Source organism: Rattus rattus, chromosome 1 (genome assembly GCF_011064425.1).
Source record: "Rattus rattus isolate New Zealand chromosome 1, Rrattus_CSIRO_v1, whole genome shotgun sequence".
In the NCBI taxonomy this organism is placed as follows: Eukaryota; Metazoa; Chordata; class Mammalia; order Rodentia; family Muridae; genus Rattus; species Rattus rattus.
Window position 1 is genome coordinate 226,296,906 of NC_046154.1, and position 8,116 is coordinate 226,305,021.

An 8,116-nucleotide genomic window follows, 5' to 3' on the forward strand; every position below is an offset into this window, starting at 1 on the left:
AATTAGAAGAACCAGGGTACGAAAAGCAACATGTTGTATGATCATTTTTATACGATGTGTTTCTATGACAGAATACCTGAGAAATCAAGTTAAAGAAGGAAAGGTGGTGGTGGTGGTGGTGGTGGTGGTGGTGGTGGTGGTGGTGGTGGTGGTGGTGGTGGTGGTGGTGGTGGTTATTTTTTGGCGCATTCTTTTAGAGAGTTTAATCCACGATCACTTAGGCTGGCTGGTTTTAACCTTCTATACATGATAGAAGACACCTGTAGAAGGGGAACCCTAACTCACAGTGACTAGGAAGGAGAGAGGAAAGAGAGACTTGCTTTTATTACGAGAGCCCTCTTCCCAAGTCTTTTAAACTATGAATACATTAGTGCATTAATTCATAAATTAGGCTAACAATCATGACACAAACATCTTCCAAAGGTCTCACTGACTAGCACTGCTTTAGGAACCAAACCTTCAACACATAAGCTTCTGAGAACCTGTTACAGTCAGAGTCTGGAATGATCCCACAAGTTCATATTTTATATGCTTGCTCTCTAGCTGATGGTACTATGCTGAGAACGGGTGAGATTTTTAGTTGACATAGCCAGGTGGATGTAGGTCAGTGATGGAGGAGCTTTGAAAATAATACTTGGCCTCTGGCTATTTCAGCATTCTTTGATTCTCTCTCATGATGTAAACAGCTGCCCTAGGGTAGACACTCCCTCTATTATGATGTCTTACTCTTGAGTCCTGGACCAAGTCATCTACGGACTTAAATCTCTGAAACTATGAACAAAAGTAAGTGTTTTTCTCTTTTAAGTTGTTTTCTGTTATGTATTTTTGACACCACAATGCAAAAAAAGTCATTAATTTAAAAAACTGTTTTTAATCCAAACAATACCACCTAAAATAAATACACAGAAGAGGCAAATCCACAGCTAATTAATGTCTAGAAGTTACAGAAATGGGATATGAGGCCAGATTTGCTAAGCAGGGTAGCGGACTCCCTTTGGAAATAATAAAATTAACCTAAAACTAGACAGTGGTGACTTATCCAACTTTGTAAGTGTACTAAATGGCATTAATTATACAATTTTATATAACCAATGTGATGAATTGAGCACATGTAATTTATCACAAAAAGACTATAGAAGAGACACTGGACACGTTAAACATCAATCTGGAAGTTGTGTTATAAATAGATATGGAAAAATGGGACAGAGGGAAAGATGTTTAAAGTAGCAAATACAGTGTCATTTTATGATGATTATTAAAAGATGTTTCATGAATAAATGTATGATTACCAAAGCATAGAAGGTGTCCAAGTTCACCTCAGGATGAACAAATGAAGACTGCCATTGAGTGCTTTAGCTCCTAATGACCTGAGCTACATTATCTGCTAACACTCACTTGCTAATAAATGAATGAACAATGGCAACCAGACAACTTTTTAAACCACAGGAGAACATGTCTTAACTAATATTATTTCTTCAGACATCAATTAGATTCAACCACAGATTGTCTTCTGATAGTGAAACAATACACAAAGATCATTAATATATGCTAATAGAAGATGGGTAAATGATAAATCCTATCCTGAATTGTTGGCGAACAGCAGAGCTAAGCATCTCATGGAATTGGATGGTTCCAAATGATTTAGAGTAAATTCTTTTATTCTACTACTTGAACTTCTATCATTGCTTGACCTAACATCTTAACATAAATGAATTTAGTTACTTTCAAATGAGAAGTACATAATGTGTGAGTACAGGAAGTAAATGAAGTTGTCCCCACCAGCGGGGACCCAGTTATTCCCGAAGGGGCGCTACCCTTGGGCCTAAATGGGGGGCGAGAGAAGAAGGAGACCAAGCAAAGTTCTGTTGTCAAGGTCTTGTTTATTGAGAGAAATGTACAGCATTTAAAGCTCTGAGGAGGAATAGAAGCGGGAACTGAAGCTTAGGGTGGGGGAGTTTGGGAAGTTCCCAAGGATATAAGGTGAATCACTACATTGCAAGATATCCTCCTATAACAAAGAGGCAACAGTCTTCCGTGGACATGTTCTTTGAAAAGGTCGAACCCTTCTCAGGAATCTGCTGAGGGACATCCGGTGTTTTGCTCAGGCTGAAACATCCTGTCATTGCTCCCAGGGTCTTCCTGGGAGAGGCTTTAGTTCAACAATCTCATGTCTGTATGGCAGTCATTTCAAGGTTGAACCTCTGTGGCCATGCAGCCCAGAGTCATGTAGCCACCTTGAGCTATGCAGTCACAAAGCAGCCAGGCCCAAATCCAATACGGCTCCCTACATAAAGTCCTATATCCATGGTTGTTGTTGACATGAACAAGGATCCCAATGCTTCAGCCCCACAGGAGTGGCAAAGTCTTACTCAAATGAAGCTCAGAGGGAGGACAAAGCCTTCCCTGGGTCCAAGTTTGAATGTTGACAGTATGCACTAAAAATGTCTGCTGTAATTTGACATTGCTCTTGGTCCACTCCCTAATTTTCTGCTCCATAATTATATTACAATTTTCTCCTACTCCATATGGCTTATACTTTTTGTGTGGGTGATAGAGAAATTAATTATAAATAGGCTAGAAGACTCTTCATACTGCCTAGGTTACATAGTACTAGCTTACATACTACTAGGTTGCCTGGAAAGGAGAGATATCAATGGTCTATTTGTAATGGAACAGTGCATTCTACAGTACTGATCTGGTAAACAAAATGTGTGACTTGGGCAACACTGACAAGATTCTTTATTGGATAACCAAATGTTCTTTTCATTGGGTTTGAAATACGTTGCAGAGGAGCAGATACACTCCTGAGACTGTGAATATATCAGGAAATATTTAAACCCAATGAGGGCACACTGAAATTGTTTTGTTAATTTTTCATGTTGTCAAAATGCCTCCTAAATATTTACACGTATACCTGGATATAGGATTCTTCCAAACTTCTGCAACAGAAGTTTCTTATTACAGTGGGTCGTGGCAAATACAAAGAAGAATTCTGTTCAAAGTAGTTGTTACAATAAACACACAGTGTACTGCTAAAATAAGCAGTTGTGAGTATTCAACTATTGATGAGACATCTATAACAAGTGTTTACCCATCAATCTGAGGCGTAAGAATGGGTGGAAGAATTACAGAAGTTCAGAAGATAGGCAGGTTTGATATAAATGTTGTCTTTGGTCTATGACAAGGTTCCTACACCCATGAACTCACAGCAGGTGCAGTAACATAAACATACCTGCAATTATTAGGTAAACTAAATTATCCAGGATAGAAGTTATGGAGCCTACTTAGGTCAGACTGGTGGCTGAGGAGCTGTTTGCAGTGTTGGCCACTAGAGAATGAAGACCACGCCTACTCAGAGAAGCCCATATCTTTAAATAGTGCCACTCCCTCACCAAGCATTTTCAAACCAACATAACGGTATTGCTTTTGTTTTACCTAAACATGTCCTACTTTGGTGTTTCTGATTCCCTTTTCTGCACTGTGATAATTATTCAAATGTGGGTATTAGTTTCTAAGGTCAGTAATAGCATATCTAACCTCATAAATATTGTTGTGTCTCTTGATAGAATGCTTCAAAGTCTCTAGTTTCATACTAAGATATTTAGTATAATTTCCTTCTCCATTATCTTGTAAAAGTAGCCCTCTCCTGGATAATAAAAATGGTGTCAAACATTGTAAAAAAAATGTCTGCTGTAACGATCTCTCCATAGATCAGTGATTCTCAACTCATGAATCACTATCCCTTTGGCAAAACCTCTATCTTCACACATATTTACATCACAATTGATAACAGTAGAAAAATTACAGTGATGAAGTAGCAACAAACATAATTTTATAGTTGAGGGTCACCACAACATGAGTAATTGAATTAAAGGGTCACAGCATTGGGAAGGTTGAGAACCACGGCCAAGATGTTTTAGCCTGAAGATTGTTCTCCTACAGAGACTGCTCCTCAAGACTGACAAAAGCTGCCTCTTTGCTCACTTTGTGTAACCACTCTGCCTCAGCTGTGCAGTGATCCCTGCCCTCTGTTCAACTGTAGATAATAAACAGGCTAAGCTTCTAGATGCTGCAGTTTCTCCATCTGAGAACTCAATCTAATCACATCACTTCTGTGTCTGTGTGTCTGTCCTTCCTTCATCTCCTCACTATTGCAGGATATTTGATTACACCATGAACCCTAAGACTGTATTTACTGAAAAAAAAAAACTGTTTTAAGTTGTGGTGCGGCTCAGCCTTAGTACATACTTTTAATCCAAAAATTTTCTGCTTGAATATTATAAACGGGATTAAATAAAGTCAAACATAGCTCAAGAGGCATTCTCCACAGTATGTGCTATCACTTCAGTTTTTTATTTTAGCCATTCTGATGGAATCTTGGAGTCATTTTGAATTTCCCTGATGATTAAGGAAATTGAAATTTTCTTTAACTGCTTCATAGCCATTCAAGATCCCTCTGTTGAGAATTCTGTTCAGTTCTGTACTCCATTTTTTAAATTGGGTCATTTGGTTTGTCGGTGTCTACTTTCTTGAGTTCTTTATGAATTTTTGGACATTAGCCCTCTATCGGCTGTAGGGTTGGTGAAGATGCTTTCCCCATCTGTAGGTTGCCATTTAGTTTTATTGATGTCATCCTTTGCCTTGCAGAAGCTTTTCAGTTTCATGAGGTCCCCCATTTATCAATTGTTGATCTTAGAGCCTGAGCCATTCATATTCAAATGCATATTCTGTTCAAGAAGTTGTCTTCTGTACCAATGAGTTCAAGGCTATTCCCAACTTTATGTTCTGTCAGATTTAGTTTATCTGGTTTTATGCTGAGGTCTTTGAACCACTTGGACTTGAGTTTTGTTTAGGGTGATAGATATGTATCTATTTGTATTCTTTTACTTGCAGACATCCAGTTTTCCATCTCCAAGCTTCTCTATTCTTATTTAAACATTTATCATTATTATCCAAGTCTGTTGTCTGAGTGTTAACCATTGAACCTACATTCCAAGAAACAAGAAAGAAGAAAGAAAAGAGCAGCCTGCTCCCTTCTAAAAAACAAGAACAAAAATACTGTAGATTGTCTACATACAACCTTGACTAAAACATATTCAATCTGGGCTTTGGTTCAGTGTTACAACAACTGCATAGCATGTGCAAGACCCTTGATTCGGTCTTCAACATCAACACCATAGATTTTGTTTCTTTCTTCTTTTTGTTTTTTCAAGACAGATTTTTCCCTGTGTAGTCCTGGGACTTGCTCTGTAAACCGGGCTGCTCTCCAACTCAGAGATCTGCCTGCCCCTGCCTCCTGAGTGCCAGAATTAAAGGCATGCACCTAGCTCAACTCCATAAATATGGACTCATTTATATTTTCCTGGAAAATTGATTGTGGAATATAATCTATTAGTTAACTTGGCATGCTCCAAACTAAAGGCAAAGAGGTTGGAAGTCAATTCTCAGATTTACTATATAGTTCAATATGGATAAAAGATAAATAGAAAAGAATCAGTAAATGTTGAGGAGAATAAGTCTGTGAATGGATACCCAAATCTACTATGAGCAATCATGATAATACTAATAATTTAATGTATTGAGTTTAATGTGCCAAATGCTCTCCTAAGTACTTTATATACATTATCACATGTAATAAGCACCACAACGCCAACTGGATGGACAAAAATTGCCTGATTTTATAAATAAAACTTAACCCCAGAGAGTTTGATCAACTTAAAAATCAGCAGCTTCTACATGGAAAATTGTAATGAAATCTCAGGCCTACATGATTCCAAACTCTGCCTTAAAAACATAGGGTCTATACAGCAGAAGACTTGTAATTACATAGAAACTGTTTATAAAGCATATTCTCAGGCCTACTTAGACTTTCTAAGTCAAATGCAGTTGAAATAATATTTCAGGACAAGTAGTAAACCAAATAAAATTAGAAAACTATGACTGTCAGGTACCCTGCACAAGTATACCAAGACAGAGATGATAAACAGACCTTTTCTTCAGGAAAAAGTTAACTGTTGTAATACAGGGCAAATCTTTGCACCAGCTGTTTGTATGGTTTTTGGAACATAATGATTTCCAAATAACACAGAAGCTGTAGTAATTAATTTTATCCCTATCAAGGGACATGAACTATGCAGTGACCCCCATGCATTCTTAGAAGTGTTTTTAGGAGTTTGTCTTAACACTCCATTTTTCTCCTTTACCAACGTTAGCAGCTTCTATCTTTCCTTATGCCCCTCATCACACACGTTCATTTCTTTTGCAGTGAAAGTACTATATTGGTGGTATCCTTCTCTCAATTGATAGTAATTTATTTTCTAATTTGCAAAGTCTTAGCAGTATAAGGTCTTTGTTCGTTACATTATTTTAAGAGTTCCACCTCAGCTCTATTTCCCTATTTGTCAATATTTTTTCTAAGCAATTTTGCTGGATGAAAGAAGCGATGCACACCAAAGTAAAACAATGACACACTGGGAAAAATACTGTCAATCTTATTTTATTAAATGTCTGTTATCAAAATGATTACTGTCAAATATTCCCAGGGAAATAACAGAAATGTTGTTGGTATTGAAATGTTAGTATGATGAAATTTTTGGACAAAAGTCTCTAGTTACAGAGACTCTAACAAGACTCTGCTTCTGAGCTTTCCCCTAGTCTCATCAACCCTTTGTAATCTCAGATCAATATATACTCTTCATTCTTTCTAGTCCCACTCCTGAACGTAGATGATTCTGATTTGGTGATTCACCCACATGCCTAGGCAGATCCTACACCCAGCCTTGACATGGTCTGTGAAGTCCCGTTCTTGGTGTTGACGCAAATCCTTTCTTTCCCATGAGGTGGGTGTAACTATGAATTAAACTTAAATGTAAAACACACACGGGGATATAATCACTTGTTTAATTCATACATGTTGTATTGAGTTGGTATTTCAAATATTGAGTGTTATCCCTAATTCCTTTGCTTCTCTATGTCTATGCCTGATTATAACATTTTACTTCATATTTTACTCTTAAATGACATTTTTCTTATCAAAGTCCAACTAGACAGCATAATCATTATTAGTGTTTTATCAGTGCTTTAAGTCCATTTCCTTCTGCTTAATCCAAAACCTTAAGGGCATTTCATTTCACTGGGGGAGTTTTCTTTATTAAACAAATGCTTCATATCTTTTTTCACTTAATCTAAAAACTTTAAAGTTATGATGAAACACAAACATTGTGATATTCCAAAAAAAAATCTTTTTGTCAATCCTCTTAATCTAAGTTTTCTGCTTACTGTAGTGTTTTTGGCATGTATAATCCTTTTTCAAAAGTTGATGAATTCAGAGGAACAAATCTGCAAAACTGTGTGCAATTCTAAACCAAAATCTGCTACTATATGTTTTAGCATCCTCCTACCATTTTCCTCACAAACGTGCTGTGTGTTATCATAAAACAGAGAGGCAGAACAGAGCTGCTTTATAAAAAGGCTTAAGGGGTTGGGGATTTAGCTCAGTGGTAGAGCGCTTGCCTAGGAAGCGCAAGGCCCTGGGTTCGGTCCCCAGCTCCGAAAAAAAGAACCAAAATAAATAAATAAATAAAAAATAAAAAGGCTTAAGAAAATGGCAACATCCAGTTTCTCAGTAAGTTATTATGTCAAATCATACAAGTCATTACTGAGTAACCAGAAAAGAAAAATTATTTTTCAATGAAAAGAGGTGAAATCTGTCAGTTAAATCTGTCCTGTCAACAGTTTTTTAAACAAACTGCCTAAGTTGACACATGCACCTTCAGCAGGTGAGAGGAGGCATTGTCAGCAGCTAACTCCCGAAGTAAGAAATTTACTTGACATTTCAGTACAAGGAAACGAGTGTACTGATGGGATGACATGAGCCATAAACAAGCATCTGTTCAAAAAAATGAAACGTTGTTTTTTGGGTTTTGTTGTTGTTGGTTTGGTTTGGTTTGAGTTTGAAATAGGGTTTCTCTGTGTCCCGTTGGTTGTCCTGGAACTCTCTCTGTAACCAGGCTGACCTTGAACTCAACAGAGATACTTGTAAGGCCTCTGGAATTAAAGGATGTGCTACCACCACCAGAGAATCAAATATTGTTAAAGGGAACTTTCCAGAATATGT